The sequence below is a fragment of the Babylonia areolata genome, chromosome 25 (assembly GCF_041734735.1).
Source record: "Babylonia areolata isolate BAREFJ2019XMU chromosome 25, ASM4173473v1, whole genome shotgun sequence".
Taxonomy (NCBI): domain Eukaryota; kingdom Metazoa; phylum Mollusca; class Gastropoda; order Neogastropoda; family Buccinidae; genus Babylonia; species Babylonia areolata.
This window is the reverse complement of record NC_134900.1, coordinates 6839697-6855968: the sequence shown is the minus strand read 5'-3', so window position 1 is coordinate 6855968 and position 16272 is coordinate 6839697. Positions and strand designations below refer to the sequence as shown.

The 16272-nt window shown below is 42.7% G+C and overlaps 1 protein-coding gene across 1 annotated transcript in view; it reads right to left on the bottom strand.

Annotated features, from left to right (window-relative positions):
- LOC143299884 (uncharacterized) overlaps positions 1-16272 on the bottom strand; it is an 88661-nt gene that overhangs the window by 70155 nt on the left and 2234 nt on the right. Inside the window, exon 2 of the mRNA XM_076613377.1 lies at positions 15712-15822. The gene's annotated coding sequence lies outside the window, so the exon portion shown is untranslated. The remainder of the gene's footprint in view (positions 1-15711; positions 15823-16272) is intronic.

Here is a 16272-nt window from a genome sequence, read left to right as displayed (position 1 = left end):
CATACATACGCGCCGGAGGGTGGAGAGACAGAGAGAGTTACAGCACCACCTGTCGTCTAATATAAGTGATGAAAAGACAAAGTCACTAGACTAAACTCAGCCACCACTTTCCCCACCTGCACACATAACAGCTCATTCAGTAGCTCCCCAAACCTCAACCATGCTCGTGTCGAGTTTATATCAAAGTCGTTCATTAATGGTGTCTAAGTGTTCTCCAAACTGTTAGAATGGCCGTCGTAAATGATAGTGCGCATAACGCCAAATTTTCTTTTGTTATTTGTACCGTGGAATATTTAGCACTTACACGTACCCCCAGGGGGATTCCTGAAATAAACACATATTATCTTGTCTTGTGATGGCGAAGGAGAAGGGGCCGTCACTTGTCGCCGAAGGAACGTGATAGCGACGGTCCCCAGTCACGAAGGGGTAACACAGACTCGATCAGAGGGATACTTTTCTCGTGATGTACGTGCATGGAATGCGACAGGTACTACTCGTGCTGACCGGCAGTCTCATCCACTGACGCCGACAGCACCTCGGTGAATGAGTGCCGGATTGTGGACTGGAGGGGCGTGGGGGGGGGGGGGGGGGGATATTCACTCTGGCCATGAAGTGACAGGGGGGACAGCGTGGGAGCAACGTAAGTTAAATATCGCGAGAGAGAGAGAGAGAGAGCTAGAGAGAGAGAGAGAGAGAGAGAGGATTGGATTGGAATGGTTTATTCACAATCAGGCCACAGCCCCGAGTGAAGGGGGTATACGTAAACTTAATACAACTCAAACGAAAATACATTAACAAATAAGCATTGATATAGACAACAAACCGTGCTTTGTATCCGTGTAAATACATAGACAACAAAAAGTACATTATAACTGTTTTACGAAGTAACAATTTCTTTTAATTTGAATGCCTTATATAAGAATACCGAAAAATTATGTACGTCATTGATATTGCTTGACGACATCAACAAATTCAACTTGAACAGAGAGGGATGCTTGTAGTACTTAGGTTTTATAAACATTTGACGAATATGTTTCAGTGCTTTCGAGTTCGACTGTCAACACTGAGGAAGCGTTTCAGTGCAAACAGGTGTATTTGTTCAATTTCTAAGCCCTTCTCAAACACCCAAATTTCAACACCATGTTGTGATATTGGCTGAACCTGGGAATCAAACAATTTATTAAACGAGCTACAATCCAGCTTATATACAACATGAAGAATAATCATAACAACTTTCTTCGCTCTGCAAACTATATCTTGACATGCTGAACAAAAGCTAGGTCTGGTTGAAAAGTAAATCCCAAGGTATTTATATGCATTCACAACAGTGACACTTTCATTGCCATACACCCACCTCTCATTTAGTGCCAAATATCCCCCTTTACGAAAAACAATAATATCAGTTTTTGACATATTAACCTTCAGTTCTAGTCTTGTTGCCGCCATATACAAACTGTTCAGTTGTCGTTGTAAACCAACTATTGTTGCAGATAGTAAGACAATATCATCAGCAAAAAGTAAAATGAATAATTCAATCAAATGAAAGGCAACACCATGTTGTCCACTTTCAATTATCTCCAAAGCAAGTTCATTGATAAACAGAGAAAACAAAACTGGACTACATACATGCCCTTGTTTGACCCCACGACTGCAATAGACAAAGTCTGACAATTTAGCCCCCGATCTTATTCTTGCTTTCACTTCATTATGCATACTTTTGAGACAAAAATACAACTTAACTTTTATATCATTTTTCAATAAAACAGGCCATAACAATTTTCTAGGAATGGAGTCAAATGCTTTTTGAAAGTCAACAAACGCAACATATCATTTGCAAATTGTTTTTGAACTGCAGCTAATAACACAAATATATGATCAATTGTAGAATAGTCTTTTTTAAAGCCAGCTTGATATTCTCCAGTTATATCATTCATTGTTATCCATTCTTGTAATCTATTGTTAATAATAAAGCTAAACAATTTTCTGCATATGTTACACAAAGAAATGCCTCTATAATTATTCACATCATTCACATCACCCTTTTTGAATAATGGCAATATTATATATTCCTTCCAGTTTTCCGGGTAACAAGTATCAAACAAATAATTAAACAGCTTAACTAAAAAATTAACAACATTCTCTCCAGACTTCTTAAAGAATTCACCAATAAGACCGTCTGGACCAGCCGATTTACCATTTTTCAGTCTTTTTATTGCAAGTAAAACTTCTTCTCTTGATATTTCTCTATCATATACATACTGTTCATCATTATCTACAACCTCTTCCTCACTAATTACTCCATCATCCTTTTCTAATACAAATTTAAAATGCCTATACCAGTCATCAATAGATGATTTAACACACGTCATTTTGAGGTTGTGATTTCTTTTTTGTTACCCTATGGATTCTTTCCCAAAACATCTGCTGATCATTAACAGAGTTTAAAAGATCGTTTAATAATATTTCATTGTGTATTTCTTTTTTCTTTTGATCAAGTTTTTATATTCACGTCTTGCAATGCACAGCGGGGCTCTATCGTTTTATCCAATGTTCTTCTTACATTTTCTTAATAATTTTCGCACCTCTCATCTTGTTTTCTTGCATTCATAATCAAACCAGCCCTTCTACTCAACAGTTACATTTGCTGGAATTCTTTTCATCATAATACTGGCTTGATCTTTGATAATGTCATTAAATCTACCCAATGCTTCGTTAACATTAAGTCATAAGGTCTTCTGCAGCAGCAAGCTCGTCCTGTACTTCATATGAATGTATAGAGTTAAAGAAATCTTGACTCAGTTCTTCTTTCCAACAATATCGAACTATAAATTGTTCAGTATCTTTATCTAATTTACTTCTACTGTATTTCAATTTATTTTGCTTTCCAATACATAGTACAAGAGGCAAATGATCTGATTCTATCACAACACTCAGAGCTATCTTTTTTGTTCACAGACTCAAAAAGATTAATAGATGCCAGAAAATAATCATTGACACTGCACCCCTGATCAGAAATGTATGTGAAGCGACCTTCACGGTCACCATTACATACCCCATTCAAAATATAGTCCTAATGCAGGGCACATTTTAAAAAGTTTTTCTCCCAAAGTGTCTAATATCTTGTCTTCAGAACGCCTTTGTATATTAGTACCAATATCTTTTTTCATAATTGATATGTAATTCATTTTCGAGAACAATATCAGGAAAAATATTTGAAGTCCTTGCATTCAAATCACCACATAACAAAATATCAACATCATCAAATGATAATAGATTATCAACAACGCACTCTTCCAGCATATCAATACCACTACAAAACTCATGCATACTATGATAAGGTGCATTTTCAGGTGGGATATAAGTACATATAAATAAAACATTCTTACGAAAACCAAAATCTTTGTCTAGCAAGAATAATAAACAATAATCACTGTCACACTCAACTGGATGCACATGAGGAAGCAAAGTCTTGCGGACAAAACAAATTATTCCCCCTGAACACCTTCCCTGGCGTGTCAACCGCATTGCAGGCTTTACAAAAGATGTATGGTCTCAACACACATTTCTCAACAAAGGTTTCCACCAAACAAACAAAATCAAACATAGAAACAAATCGGATGAAATCCGCATCGTCCATTTTTTTTAATAAAAACAAACCACATACATTCCACAGAGAGAGAGAGAGAGAGAGAGAGAGAGAGAGAGAGAGAGAGGGGGGGGGGGGAAAGGAGGAGGAGGAGGAGGAGAAGAAGAAGAAGAGCAGTCCAGTAAACATCTTAACAACTGAGGAACGTTTGTGGGGGAAAATGCAGATGAAACCGGGCCACATGAACTGGAGGGAAGAGACCACACACACACACACACACACACACACACACACACACACACACGAAGACAGAAAAAGAGTCAGTGGGTAACAGCCCGAGAAACAGACGGACAAACGGAGACTGAAAGGCAGGCTATCAAACAGACAACAATGGAACGGAGGGACGAACGGGGGATGGAACGGGATTTCTTCTGGAGATTTCTAAACGCCTTTCGGAAGATGATCAGAATTCAAACTGAGAGGTAGGGGTTGAGAGAGGGCGGAGAGGTGGGTCTCTGGTGCGCACACACACACACACACACACACACACACACACAGAGAAGAGAGGGAAAGAGATGAGAGAGAGAGAGAGAGAAAAGAGAGGAAAAGAGAAAGAGAAGGTGAGAGAGATGAGAGGAGAGAGAGATGAGAGAGAGAGAGATGAGAAAGATGAGAGAGAGAGACAGATTAGAAGAAGGGAGAGAGAGAGAGAGAGAGAGAGATGAGAGAGGAAGGGAGAGAATGAGAGAGGGAGGGAGAGAGAGACAGACATTCAGAGAAAAAGACTGGTAAAGGCGAGAGAGAAAATAATGCTGAACTGAAATGCGAGTGAGAAATGCTGAAAAGAAATGAGAGAGAGAGAGAGAGAGAGAGAGAGAGAGAGAGAGAGAGAGAGAGAGCTCAGAACTCCAAACGTTTTTTATTCAAGGATTAAGATTTTAGGCATGGCCCACTCTTCCAATCTGTCCTTGCTAATCTACATCAATTACAAGAGAGAGAGAGAGACAGAGACAGACAAACAGACAGACAAAAAGAGAGACAGGTGAAAACGAGAGAGAAATGCAGAAATGAAATGAATCAGAGAGGGACTCTGTGTGTGTGTGTGTGTGTGTGTGTGTGTGTGTGTGTGTGTGTGAGTGTGTGTGAGTGAGAGAGAGAGAGAGAGAGAGAGACAGACAGACAGACAGACAGACAGACAGACAGAATATAATGAATGTAATTCATCTGGCCATGGGCAAGGGGGGAAGGGTTTACATGCAATCAGCGACGCCTGTTCTAAAGTTTGGGCAACAAACAAAATTTATTCAATGACTTGATGGAAAACTGATCTCACCACTGTCGGAATAATATTCAATTTTCCTTTGCAAATAGGCACTGCAGGACAAAATGTTTTGTCGTAAAAAAAAAGAAGAAACAAAAATTTATAGCAATGAGAAATTAGAGATTGCACTATTTTGTTCCAGGATGATGCGCTTGTGGTAAGTTGTACTGTTATTTTCCTTGCTGCTTATGTAACTGAATTTAAAACATGTAACTGCATATATACTGTTTAAGTGAAAAGTATGGTGCATGAAATATAATATAACCGTGTTGTTACCGTTCATAATGATAAAACATCAACAATGTGCGAACACAAAAGGTGCACACACACACACACACACACACACACACACACACACACACACAGAGAGACACAGAGAGAGACAGAGAGAGAGAGAGAGAGAGAGAGAGAGAGAGAGAGAGAGAATGAATTCTCTACGATGTTCAACACCCTGATTGTTCCATACAAAAGAAAATCCAGTTCTGAATAACATTTCTCGTAAACGAGAGAGAGAGAGAGAGAGAAACACTGGTGCCGGGAAACATGTGTTGGTGAGCATTTTTTCGACATTAAAATTATTTAATGACGATGCTTTGATATATTCTTCGACATTAAAATTATTTTATGAAGATGCTTTGATAAGAAAAAAAAAAAAATGAACGGGGCCTGGGGTGGACCTTTGGAGGGCAGTTTGAATTCTATCAAACGGAAAAAGCAACAACAACATTTGTTATAACTGATATACCTGCACTTTTGTCCTGTGTGGACTTGCCAGATATCTCAGAAATGGCAGTGAGTCAGAGAGAGAGTGTGTGTGTGTATGCGTGTGTATGCGTGTGTGTGTGTGTGTGTGTGTGTGTGTGTGAGACACAGAGAGAGCGTGCTTGTGTGTGTGTGTGTGCGCGCGCGCGCGTGTGTGTGTATGTGTGTCTGTCTGTGCGTGCGTGTGCGTACCTGCCTGTCAATCAAATTCCCTGGCCTATACCGGCCCTTCCCTACCCGTCAACCCATACGCAAGCACACATATTCTGCCTTTCGTTCTTGTTTTTCTCGGTTACTTTTGAAACAGGTCGAACGACTGACACTGCTGTCTCAGAAGCCAGGCAGCATGGGAAGACTAAAGAAAAGAGCTCTTAAGTCCTCATGCGTTTCTGTAGACTTGTGCCAGAACTGCATGACGGTCTGATATTTACACTGTGGAGTTACGGAGCCAGTGCAAAAGCCGGTCTTCCCATCCATCACCACAGCAAACATGTGAGAGAGAGAAAGAGAACGAAAACGTGCGGAAGAAGACACAGAAAGGTGGAAGCAGGAAAGAGACGGACAGACACTGAGAAAGAGATGGAAGCAGGAAAGAGACGGACAGACACTGAGAAAGAGATGGCAGCAGGAAAGAGACGGACAGACACTGAGAAAGAGATGGCAGCAGGAAAGAGACGGACAGACACTGAGAAAGAGATGGAAGCAGGAAAGAGACGGACAGACACTGAGAAAGAGATGGCAGCAGGAAAGAGACGAACAGACACTGAGAAAGAGATGGCAGCAGGAAAGAGACGAACAGACACTGAGGAAGAGATGGCAGCAGGAAAGAGACGAACAGACACTGAGAAAGAGATGGCAGCAGGAAAGAGACGGACAGACACTGAGAAAGAGATGGAAGCAGGAAAGAGACGGACAGACACTGAGAAAGAGATGGCAGCAGGAAAGAGACGGACAGATACTGAGGAAGAGATGGCAGCAGGAAAGAGACGGACAGACACTGAGAAAGAGATGGAAGCAGGAAAGAGACGGACAGACACTGAGAAAGAGATGGAAGCAGGAAAGAGACGGACAGACACTGAGAAAGAGATGGAAGCAGGAAAGAGACGGACAGACACTGAGAAAGAGATGGAAGCAGGAAAGAGACGGACAGACACTGAGAAAGAGAACAGAAATGTATACGAACTGAAAAAGAAAAAAAAAACGGTAACTGGTACAGGGAGGAAAGGATGTCGATTTCAATGTCTGAGCTGAAAAGGTCTCTGCATCGCACGTACTCACACACACACACACACACACACACACACACACACACACACACACTCACACACACACACACACACACACACACACACACACACACACAGAGGAATACAGGTAGAAACGCTGAAAAGAATGAGGGCAGACAATTTCGTACTTCTGGTTCCCGTAGTCCACAGTTTACTGAAGGCAGCACAGCGCAACAGAACTGAGCATCGTCACTTAGTGCCTTCCACCTCAAGCACCGGTGTTTGCACCAAAATTGCACCCTCACCACGTTTGCCCACGGGGTTGGTGCTGATATAACCCCCCACCCCTCCATTCCCGCTATTTCCAGTGTAATCCAAGGATCCATCGTCTGCCAGCGCGAGCGTGTGTGGAGTGAGGGGTGGGTGCAGGGGTGGGGGGGGGGGGGGGGGGTGCGAGCGTTTCCTTGGGTCTTTGTATTTTTCAGTGTGTGCGCGCGTTTGGAAGAGAGAGAGAGAATGGTGAAAGCTGGGTCAAAAGATCAATATGGAGGGTGGGAGAGAGGAAGAGAGAGGGAGAGAGAGGAAGAGAGAGAGAGAGAGAGAGAGAGAGAGAGCAGGGAGAGGAAGAAAATGGAAGCAAGAAAGGAGAAGGGGGTGAGAATGAGATAGAGAGAGGGAGTAGGAGGGCCGGAGGGAGAGAGAAAGCAGGGAGAAGAAGAGAAATGGAAGCAAGAAAGGAGGTGGCAGTAAAAATGAGAGAGAGAGAGAGAGAGAGAGAGAGAGAGAGAGAGAGAGAGAGAGAGAAAGAGAGAGAGAGAGAGAAAGGGGTGTTAAAGAAAGCCATTTTCGCCGAAAATCATATCCACTTTCTGCAGCACAAAGATCAACACAGGGAATGATCACATCATGTTTACATCCAAACTGGCGACAATTATATGTCAGCAAGGTTTACATCACAAGGCAACACGGCAACAGTGACAGCAACGAAGATTACCACCCCTTTTCTGCCAGTTTCTGCCCGCACGTGAAACAAAAACCATGCTGTATTACAAACCTGTACCAACTCATATGCTTCTTCGTCGTCAGTTTCTGCTCGGTTAAAAGTCAGCTTATTCTAAATCCATCTCCACACTCCTTGCCCACTGGTAACCAGCTTATTCTAAATCCATCTCCACACTCCTTGCCCACTGCCAACCAGCTTATTCTAAATCCATCTCCACACTCCTTGCCCACTGGTAACCAGCTTATTCTAAATCCATCTCCACACTCCTTGCCCACTGGTAACCAGCTTATTCTAAATCCATCTCCACACTCCTTGCCCACTGCCAACCAGCTTATTCTAAATCCATCTCCACACTCCTTACCCACTGGTAACCAGCTTATTCTAAATCCATCTCCACACTCCTTGCCCACTGGTAACCAGCTTATTCTAAATCCATCTCCACACTCCTTGCCCACTGCCAACCAGCTTATTCTAAATCCATCTCCACACTCCTTACCCACTGGTAACCAGCTTATTCTAAATCCATCTCCACTCCTTGCCCACTGGTAACCAGCTTATTCTAAATCCATCTCCACACTCCTTGCCCACTGCCAACCAGCTTATTCTAAATCCATCTCCACACTCCTTGCCCACTGGTAACCAGCTTGACCGAGATGTAATTTTGTGTCCGAGCCGTTCACTAATTTACCTAATTAGCCTTCGTGTTTTGATTACTGGTTATTCTACGTTGTTGTGCATCCACTATTCAGCGCTGTGTTTCCGTGTATCGTACACGAACAAATACCGAATTAAATGAAAATCATTATATTATCCTGGTCGCTATGTTAGGCGACTATAGATGATTTCCCAACCGCACTCGGCCTTCAAAGATCTAGCTATCACTCCCCAAAAGATCTTTCGACAAGTATTCTCTTCAGGCCAAACGCCACATCAGTGTCAAGTGTCCGCCAGCCAGTGACCACACTACGGCCCAATATCTATAGCCCCTTGGTACCTCCAGACATTGGGATGTAAGGAAACAAAGAGACCAGTGTAGTGTGCAGAATTAAACACACAACACACAGACACACAAGCGAAAGTCATATGCCGTCGAGAATTACAACAAACGTCAATGTTTGTAAAATATGTATTTATACAATGAAATGAGGAATAAAAAAAACAACAACAGGGTTCTTGCACCTAAAAAAAAAAAAACTTCTAGAGTTTTTTTTTTCTTTCGCTTTGATCTTTCATCCTCAAGGGGAAGAAATAAGCACACAACTAACTAGATAAATTATTTCAAATCACAAAACCTTGTATTTCACATTTATGGCACGTGAAACAAGTTTTCGCCTTCAAGTCGCACGCTTTCAGAAAACTGCAGTAAGATAAGCTTTCAAATGTAAAGAAGCCTTTCAGACGGAAATCTTACCTGTCCTCCACTGGAGCGTCCGTCTGATTGTTTCCTTTCTACAAGATCAGAGCACACTGCAGGGAGAGGGAAGTGCTGACACGTGAATTTCTGGAGAAAACAACGCGCGCAACCATCCCGTAAAAGCGGTATCAAAATCGTGAACTACAGCACCACTTCTATGATATATCTTTCAAAATGAATATATCATATATTACATATGAAGAAGAACAGGGACTTGAACATTGTCAGGTGGCGCCTGTCATTCCGCTCTCCACAAGACTACAAAAAACAAAGTGAAACAAGTGCACAACAATTAGTAACCCAAACGAACAAAAGACTATACTAACAAACACCACAAGCTGTCTAGGTGTCGCAGCAGAGCAGTCCAGTAAACATCTTAACTGCAGAAAGTTTGTGGGGGGGAAATGCAGATGAAACTGGGCCACATGAACAGGAGGGAAGAGACGACAGAAACACACACACACACACACACACAGAGGATGCGGAGAAGAAAGCCTGAACAAACTTTCCAAACGCGTGCATTGCTTTTTGCAAATTACTGTCCTGGAATACCCGCAAGGGAGTGAGACACAAGTGTTGCGGAAGGGGAGGGCCGGTAAACGTGACTTCGGATTCACAGATCTGAAATGAGCGAGGTTTGGATGAACACGAATCAATATTCTGTGCAATACGGATAGACTGGAATGGGTTTATCAGCGGGCGGAAGAGGCTTGTCCTTCATACGACAGGCAGTTTGAGGCAAAAATGAGACACAGTAGTAACAGTCAGTTGACTCTCTCAGACTTTGGTCCGATTCGCAAACCAATTCTGAGTTTAGCTCTCAGACTATTATCAAATTCATTACGGACCAAGTATTGTTCTAATGTCAAGTGCATATGCTTTAGTAACCTGACAATTGAGCATATAATTTTTCACTGTAGTTTGATGAAGCCTTTTGTACACGAAAGTGTGTCTTCACAAGTGACTGAGAACGTTGATGTTTTTGACTTTTTGCATCCATTATCAGTTGTTTCGCTTGTCAGTTTAACGACTTCTCTTTTACGAAGTCCTTTAAGTAATTTCCTGTAACTGTATTCAGAGTTGTTTTGTTGTTGTTGTTTTTTCTTCCAAATTTCACCCACATTTTTACCCTCATTTGCCCAGTTTCTCCCAACCCTCCATTCATCCACATATCCCACCCCTTCTAACCGATAATACTCACAGTCCATGGGGTGGATGCTCTTCCTTTCTGTAATATGGGCATACTTAGTGATTGAACTGGGTGGGTAGTTTTTATTCCCGTGTAAAAGCACACAAGGGGGCTCCGTGGAATGGATAATGGTGTTCCATGGGTTGCGCACAGCTTAGGTTCTACTGACAGGACGGTTTTGTGTTTCACGTGATGAACATAACTTGATGCTCCTGTAAATGGAAAAAAGCTTGCGCTTTCATAGAACAGGCGTGTTTCTGGTGCAGTGGTGTGGAGAATGTTTGGGGCCCCGTCAGATGGACTTAGTCTGGTCACTGTCTGCGCCCATGCTCTGTGTAAATGCACGCGAGCTGGTGCTACTCATGCATAACCGAATCGTTCGATCGTTTTTCTTAACTTTTAAGATTAACTTGACATGCAGGCTCTCTAAAAAACACACACACACACACACACACGCACGCGCACGCGCGCGCGCGCGCGCTGTTTCTGCGACACATGTCAATAGCTACGTCGCATTTTTAAGGTAAAACATCTAATACTCAGGCTGCGATGTGATGGAAGCTCCATATGACGTAAAGGTGCCCGCTGTTGATCTAATATTGCAACCAAAGTAAACATATCCTCGTAGACTTCCGCGTGGATATTTTGGAGAGCTAAGGTGGTGCACACACACACACACGCACACGCACGTACACGCACGCACACACACTCACACTGAACGAGGAGGAGGAAACAGTAGGAACAAGAGAGACGCGGGGAGATACGGGGTTTGGAGGGCAGAAATCACTAAAGAAGTCATCACCACAGGTACCATCCACTGTGCCCAGATTAACCCTGAAGCACTGTCTCAGAGGACGCCATACCCATGAATATAAAACAACAACCACCACATCGAGGATCGAAGACAACACACAATATCATTTTTTTAAACCGAATTACCGAACATGAAAGCGGAGACAGGGCAAGGGCAAATCCACGGGGCAGTCGATAATGACACATCCTGGGATTCGTTGAGGGTTGTTCTGAGAAGTAAAAAAAAAAATGAAGTCAAAACTAAAATAAAACAAAAAAGAGAGAGAGAGAGAAAAAAAAGGAATGCGAGAGCCTCCTGAGACTACGATGACAACGAAACAATCATGCATCAGCAACATCACCAATAAAACCACGAGCATTTTGGAACTCGTTGCAGGGGAAATTAAAGTCCGCCGCAAAATCCAGAAGCCCAGTCCCTCGTGAGGCAAAAAACGATTACAGAGCACAGAGATCACCGACAAAACCACGGTCATCTTGGACACCGTCAGAGGTAATGAACAACAGAAAAACCAGCCCCCAAGAATCGAATTATCTGTCCCCTTATGGGACCCATTCTTTGGCGAGTTCTGACGATTTGTGATCCAGCAAACAAACCACCACGCATACAGAACGCTGTCAGTAGCTCTGGACAAACATCGTTACATTTCCACGAGATCCACTTCACCCGAGTCCCACAGTGGATTCAGATCCCCCTCCACCCTGCCAGTGTCACCTGCACCACCCCACCCCCCACCCCAACCCACTCCCCTTCCCCAACCCCTACATGATGGCATCGCCATTTTTACAAGACAAGAATCATCAAGACAGTCACCCTCACCTGGTGGCAACACCATGTTTACATGCATGGAAGATGCACATCACCATGGCAACAAGACAGAAAACATTTCCATCGAAGAGAAATAAGTTTTGGAAAAAAAAAGGTTTTGGCCGGGCTATCTTATTTAACGCTCAAGATGTTCACAACATTCAATACACGTAAGTTTAAAAGGCCAGCTGGTGGATGTTCGTGACAGTGAGTGACAGAAGACAAAGACTTTACAGAATACTGTTTGGGGAAAAAGTAATACCAGGGAAAGCGAAAGGTTAACCAGAAGGTTGAAATGGCTTTCATCACGTGTCAAAATCAATCCATATCCAAGGACAATCCATATCTATCAGCTAACATTTCCCGAATAATAAAAGATAATTATGAAGACTGACGTCACACATCAAAGACACAAGTTCGTGGTGTTTACAATAAAAGATATACATGATACATAAAAACACATGTGTTCATGAACCCAACCACGAGCATAACAAAAGAAAATATACGTTATATACAATATACAACTAATAAATATTAAACTAAGGTTTTGCCGGCCAACGCGCACAACGTACCATTCACAAACATGTGTGTGTGTGTGTGTGTGTGTGCACGCGCGCGCGCGTGCACACACACACACATACACACAATGTGAGAGAGAGAGAGAGTTAAAAAAAAAAAAAAAGACAGAGAGAGAGGGAAAAAAACACAGTGGAAAATTGAGAAGCACACTTGTGACAAAAATGAGACACTTCTGAAAAGGGGAATCCATTTGACAGAGTGAGAAGGCAAGATTGCTTTACATTACTGGGCTAATATAGGAAGGGGGCGGGGGGGTTGAGTAGGGGGGGCGTAGGGGGGTGTTTTAACTTTCAGAATTTATCTTGTAATCCTCTCCAACGTAAACCCATTGTCAAAGTTACAGAAAACATTAAAGCCCTGAACATTCACACGATCCCAGAATGAAGCAAGAAAGACTACAAATCTGCAGACACATAACGCCATTTGTTGTGGGGTTTTTTCTCCAGTAATAACACTGCGTGCCTGCCTTTCGCTTCAAGCTGACAGTGTCTTGTCAGAACTCCTACCACATGCAGCCGTGCCACTGATACAACGAACTGCGCTTGTCGATTAGAACGGGAAATTGCAGTAATTACCAAATGGTGTCTTTTTTATATTCTTTTTGTCTCCCTTTTCTGTTGTGCAATCCATACTCATTCCCCCCCATCCCCACCCCACCGCCACCTCCCCAATTTTATTGATTCCTTCCAACGAACACTGCCAAGTGAGTAGGAGACAAAAACAAACCAACAAACAAACAAAACTGGTCTGTTAAAGACGGACAGGGGCCAATGCAGAGATGTGGGTGGGGTTAGGGGTGGTGGTGGGAGGAAAGGGACGAGACAGAAAAAAAGATGAAAGGAAACGGGGTGAAAACAAGCGAGAGATGGGCGGCGAGAAAGATGTCCGACTTGTGTTGAGGGTGGTGGAAAATGAAGGTTGGCATCACGAGGCGGGATAGACGAGGGCGGAAGAGACGGGGGTGGGAAGATGAGGGAGGGGGGGGGGGAAGAAACATACATAGTGTGTGCTGAGAGCAGCTTGTGAGCCAGACACGGGAAGATGGGAGAAGGGACAGACAGACAGACACATGGACAAACAGAAAGAGACAGACGGACGGAGATTGCGGGTGTTTTGGTGACAGTACGTGGAACAAACATGGTGAAAAGGATACTGTTGAGCTAAAACTGGCAACACCTACCTGTCTGACCCATTTGGGAAAGTAATCAATTGACCAGACAGATGTGAAAATATCATCTGATTTTTTTTTTTTTAACGAGGCAAGCTTCACGTGTGCCCAGCACGTGAAAATCTGTCGCTTTTCCAGCCTCGTCTCTTCCCACGCACTGTGCCTCAACGCGAGTGTGCACAAATTCGTATGCACACGCACACACGCATTAAGAATCACACATGCACGCACGCATGCAGACACGCACGCGTGTATACGCTCATTCTGAATTAAAACCAAATTGTATTATGTAAAACTAAAACCAGATTGGGCCGAGTCAGCTTGGGCTGAGATTTTGTTTGAGCGCGCAGCTTTTCGTACTTTCGGTCTTCTCTGGCCTCGTTTATCATACCCACATATCAACCATTGTGGGAGGAAGCATTAAACTAAAAAAAAAAAAAAAAAAAAAAATGCTCAGTGAACGGCGAAAATGGAACGCAGGTTTGGGATCGTTCGTTTGTTTATTTATAGTCTTTCCGTCTAAGATGATATTAAGACTGAATATAATATATATATATTTTTTTTGGTTGTATTATTATTTCTTTTACAATGATGATAATTATTATGATTCATTAGAAATCATTATTTGTGAAAATCAATGGCAGGGGAAAAAATATTCAACTGAAAAGGGGGCGGTTGAGGTGGAGGGGGGCGACGGGGAGAGGACTGATGAGGGGAAGAGAGAGAGAGAGAGAGAGAGAGAGAGAGAACAGAATGTAGAAAAGATAGAATACAAAATGTAAAATTGAGAGGGTGAGTGTCGGTGATTGGAGGAAGAAAAACATAATATTGGAAGCGTGTGTGTGAGAAGGGGGATGGGGGAAGCGGGATTAGGACAGAAAATTAATCAAGAATCAAATCAGGTTTGGGATTAATCTTAACAAACAGACAAATGAGCAAACCTCGAGGCATAAGACAAATGAGAAACAAAACGAAAGAAAAAAAAGCGAAAATCCCTGAATGCATGGATGCAGTTATCTTATAATTATAAACACCAACATGTCAACAAGGCGAAACAGGACGCGGAGAAGAACATAAGGGTGGAGACGTGGGGCAGGGGTGGGGTTTTCACAGTTTAATGCAAGTGCTCTCTATGCTACAACACTGACATATAATGATAGGAATAAAACACCATTTCACCACTGCACAGGAAGAACACTAACAACGACAACGATTAAGACGTGGGTGTTGGCGACTATGACGACCATAACAATAAAACAAGAAACGAACGAAATTTCCATTGATTCAAAAAACGCACCACACACTTTGCCACATCTACACTGCTGGGTAACAGGACCGATCACTTTCTAAACATCCATATGAACGTTGTATGAACATCGGTCGGAGACCATACTTCGTTTTCGGGGATTTGCAAAGCTAGGAATGTTCTTGTTTCCATAAATCACTAGTGAATGCTGACATGGATTACAGGATCTTTAACGTGCTTATTTCATCTTGTGTGTGCGTATACACACGAAGGGGGTTCAGGCACTACCAGGTCTGCACATATGTTGACCTGGGAGATTGGAAATAAATATCCACCCTTAACCCACCAGGTTCGACAGGGATCGAACTCACGAAACGTTGGCCAGAATCCAGCGCTCTGACCCTTTGACCACGACACCCGTGAAACGATCACGTGTACAGTCAGCTTAACGACGTCAGCTTCGAAAATACATAACAGCTCATATTTCATTCAATGTTCATATGGCTTGAACTTCGCCAGAAAAATGGGAGGGATCTGATTTGATGTTCAGCGCTGACAGACAGATCTATTAGCCAATCAGAAAGCTACATTCAACTCACCAACCAGCACAGACGTGGCAACAGTCGGTTTCTTGTCGGGTGATGACGTTGCTGCTTTTCAGCGAGTCAATGATGATCTGTTTGAAAATTAGCCCTTGTTCTTCGTCAGTTCTGAAAGCAAAGCCATGCATCAAGCAATAAAGACATGTTTCCCAATATTTGATATTACGCCCTTTGTTATATTCCCTTCCTGAGTTTTAAGTCTCATTTATCCCACATCTTGTCCGGAAATAAATTCAGCACAGGTAACGATAACTTTTGTGCGTGTGAACATCACAATCCACATTGATTCACGCATGTGACATGTGGTATGTCTCCAGTCATCTGGGTCATGATGACAAAATATTCTCACATGTTCTCGTTGATCAAACTGTGCGTGCAGGAACAGACCCAACGAAATGGCCAGTCAAAGGGATGAGAAAAAGACGAAACCTGGAGAAAAACAAACAAACAAACAAAAACCCACCAAACTACGGTACAGTCATATATACACTTGTGGAAGAAAACAAACACAGGCAAACAACATCTGTTACTTTGCACTGATTCTTGAAAACTAGAGGG